Below are 3,882 nucleotides of genomic sequence, written 5' to 3'. Positions count from 1 at the left end.
ACATTAACTGAAGTAGTCTTGTTTATTTTGCCATTTGACTTGTTTCTGTCTTTTCCAAATAAATGGAAGTCCCATGCTAGCAGCGACTCTCTCTGGTTGTTTACTGTTTTATTCCACCATTGAGAATACGGCCGGGCGTCTAAGAAGTACTTAATAAATATTCAGTGGAGAAATAAATATATGGAAGCCTCTTGTTTTGTAGCCAGGACTAGTATCAAGTTATGCAGTTCACTTTCTCAAAAGTTTCATGACATTTATAGATTCTGTCTCCCAAGTCTTGAACATAACAGGTCCTGGAATTCAGAAGTGGGTCAGGGAGTTGGGCATGAGCTGCTGCTTCTGTTTCTACACCTGGATCTTTAACTTCCCCCTCCCACTCATTACGCCTTTTTTTTTTTTTTTTTTNTAATACTAAAGTCCATTTTAAGGAGGTTCTTGTAACCTTTAGCTAAATATTGTTTCTCTAGAAAGAAAGTTGGGTTTTTTTTTTTTTTTTTTTTTTTTAAAAAATTTTTGTTTTTTTTTTTTTTTTTTTTTTTTTTGAGATGGAGTCTTGCTCTGTCGTCCAGGCTGGAGTGCAGTGGCAGGCTCTCAGCTTACTACTGCAACCTATGCCTCCCAGGTTCAAGTGATTATCTTGCCTCAGCCTCCTGAGTAGCTGGGATTACAGGTACACACCACTGGCTATTTTTTTGTATTTTTAGTAAAGACGGGCTTTCACTGTGTTAGCCAGGTTAGTCTTGATCTCCTGATCTTGTGATCTGCCTCCTAAATGCTGGAATAATAGGCATGAGCAACTGCGTCCGCCCCCAACTCATTAAGCTTTATTGGGCTCCTCCATCACTGGAGCTGCAGAAAGAACAAATTGCAGATTGCACTGGTTTCATAAGAATCTTGAAATCGGTAGAGTGGCTATTACTAAAAAGTCAAAAACTAGACGGTGGTGAGGTTGCGGAGAAAAGGAAATGCTTACATACTGCTGATGGAAATGTGAATTAGTTCTGCTGCTGTGGAAAGCAGTTTGAAGATTTCTCAGAGAACTTAAAACAGAGCTACTATTTGATCCAGAAATCTCATTACTGGGTATATACCCAAAGGAATATAAATTGTTCTATTATAAAGACATATGAATATGTGTGTTTACTGCAGCACTCTTAGCAAAGACATGGGATCAACCTAAATGCCCATCAATGGTAGACTGGATAAAGGAAATGTGGCACATATATACCACAGAATACTAGGCAGCCATAAAAAAGAATTAAATCATGTCCTTTGCTGCCACATGGATGGAGCTGGAGGCCATTATCGTAAGTGAATTAAGGCAAGAACAATAACAACAACAAAAACCAAATACTGTACATTCTCACTTAGAAATGGGAGCTAAAGATTGAATACACATGGACACAAAGATGGGAACAAGAGACACCGGGGCCTATTTGAGGGTGGAATGTGGAAGGAGAGTGAGGATTGAAAATCTACCTCATTATCTGGGGGATGAAATAATCTGTACACCAAACCCCTGCGACATGCAATTTACTCATGTAACAAACGGCACATGTACTCCCTGAATCTAAAGTTAAAGTTGGAAAGGAAACAGAAAGTCCTTGTGTAGTGCATTCTAGTTAACAGATTTAAAAGGTTAATTTATTTTCTAGTGGGTTCTTTTCTGGGTTGTTTGGAAACCACCCAAGGGACTCTGTTATGAAAAATTTCTCTGATGTAGAAATACACAGCTGCTGGCCACTCGTCGCTTTCCACTCGTCCCCTTGGCTTCTAGTGGGCTACTTCTCCACTGTGCTCCTTTCGTGTCCTTGTGCTGTTCTTTTGTCTTTGTGGGTGGGGACCTCTCAGGCCCTTCCATCTGGCTTCCTTTTTCAGAATCCACCTATATCCATGCCATTGTCCTACCAAACACTTGAAAGCATAAGCCATACTTAAGGTTTCCTTTCTTCTCACTTAGCCAACAGGCAGAGGATGTTCCAGCCAAAATCTCCAGTTCTTAGATTATTCCAGGAAGGTGAAAATTAGAAGTCTACCTGTATGTTTGTTGATCTCCAGGGAACTATGTAAAACTCTCCCATTTTTTTTTTTTTCAGTAGCCATCACCTGGATTAAAATGAGAGGGAAGTGCCCTCTCCTCTCTGCAGACAGAAGGTAACATGGGAAACCCAGAATATACCAAGTCTTTCCTTATCTCTGGACTTTTCAAATTCCAAGGAATGCTTTTCTTCTCACATATAGTCTTAGGATTCAAGGTAAGTACTGTCTGAATGAGTTACCCTATGTTTTAGCAAGTCTGGGTAGATAGATCGGAAACTTAATTGAGAATGTGAGACATAAAACATTGTCTCCTATTTTGAATCCTCTGCAAACATCTGAGATAACAGGAAAATGTTACTTTTAACATTCTGTTACATACATAAATATTCAAAAGTGCTACTGTTGTTAAGTTTTAACTGGAACTTATTGATTTGTGTAATTGTGAGGTAGACAGGTAATTCTGACTGACCTCAAATGATGCTGACAGCATCCCTCCCCTGTCTCCTTAATTGAAAAGAGAAAACTATTTTCTCTTTTTCTTACTCAGCAGATTCTGTTTTCTGATGGAAATTATCTCATATTATTAATATAAATAAAGTTTGGGCAAGGAAAATGGATAAATCATGAAATTGTATGGCCTTAACAAGGTATAAAAAACCACTTGACTACCAACAATTGTCATTTGTTTAATATCCCATTAACTAGGATAAATTAGGTTTCTACATTACTTTTTCCATTGATTTTGTTGAAAAGATCATGTAAATCTTCAACAACTATATGCATTAAAAAGAGAATGGTAAGGTATATTTAATAGTGAAAAGTATATTAGTACACATATTATTATTGGCAAAATGTAAAAATAAATTGAGATATAAATCTATGCTGCTGTTCCGTATGTAACTGTTTCTACTGGGATTCTCATAATAATGTACACATATCTTTGCTGACCTTATAGACAAAGAAATACATTCTGTGATATGTCAAGTACATTGTAGCCCGGAAGTGGAATATTTTCCCTAGCGAGGGTTCATTTAAATAATTTTGTCATCACCGTGGTGGGTTTTCGCTTTTTGTTTTTTTACAACACAGTCTGTGGTGCACAGCATTGGTCTCCATAGTCCCTAAAGTGAGATAAAATGTGTTAGAAAAGAAATGAACACCTGCTGGAATTACTTTTGTTTGGACTAGAGGCACTTTGATATTCAGCTAGAGAGAGTCATATGTGAGTGAAAGAATGTATACTGTGATTAAAACCATGTTTTCTTGCCAGTGGGGGTTCTATACATATTTTATCACTGTTTCTGGAGGTGAAACAAGAAGGTGTGTAACCTTTGTATCCCAGGGCCACACCATTAATTTCATCCAGAATGAAGACAGAAGGTCTCAGTAGGTGGTGCCGGTAGAACAGATATATTTTAATAGGCCAGAGCTTGATGTGATCACAAACACTGGCATTTGGCAAGTTTAACATGTAATAAACTCTACTCTTACAAATGAGTGAAACAGAATCAAATACATAAAACATCTGTTTTCAAATTATTTTAAAGTTTATAAATTAAATGAGACACTTCCTAGCTCAATCACCTTGTCTTTATGAGTTAATGGGCTGTGAAGCCAAGTTTTCATTTAATACTAAAGTCCATTTTAAGGAGGTTCTTGTAACCTTTAGCTAAATATTGTTTCTCTAGAAAGAAAGTTGGGTTTTTTTTTTTTTTTTTTTTTAGAAATTTCTGTGACGCCTGCTTGCTTGCAAACAGTGCATGAGGTTTGGCACAGGTGTGAACACCTACTATTGTATGTATAATGAATTATTTGAAAGATATATTAGTGGGTTATCATTTA

The sequence above is a fragment of the Cebus imitator genome, unplaced genomic scaffold, assembly GCF_001604975.1.
Source record: "Cebus imitator isolate Cc_AM_T3 unplaced genomic scaffold, Cebus_imitator-1.0 Scaffold47, whole genome shotgun sequence".
Taxonomy (NCBI): domain Eukaryota; kingdom Metazoa; phylum Chordata; class Mammalia; order Primates; family Cebidae; genus Cebus; species Cebus imitator.
The sequence above is the reverse complement of the archived record's forward strand: the minus strand, read 5'-3'. Positions refer to the sequence as shown.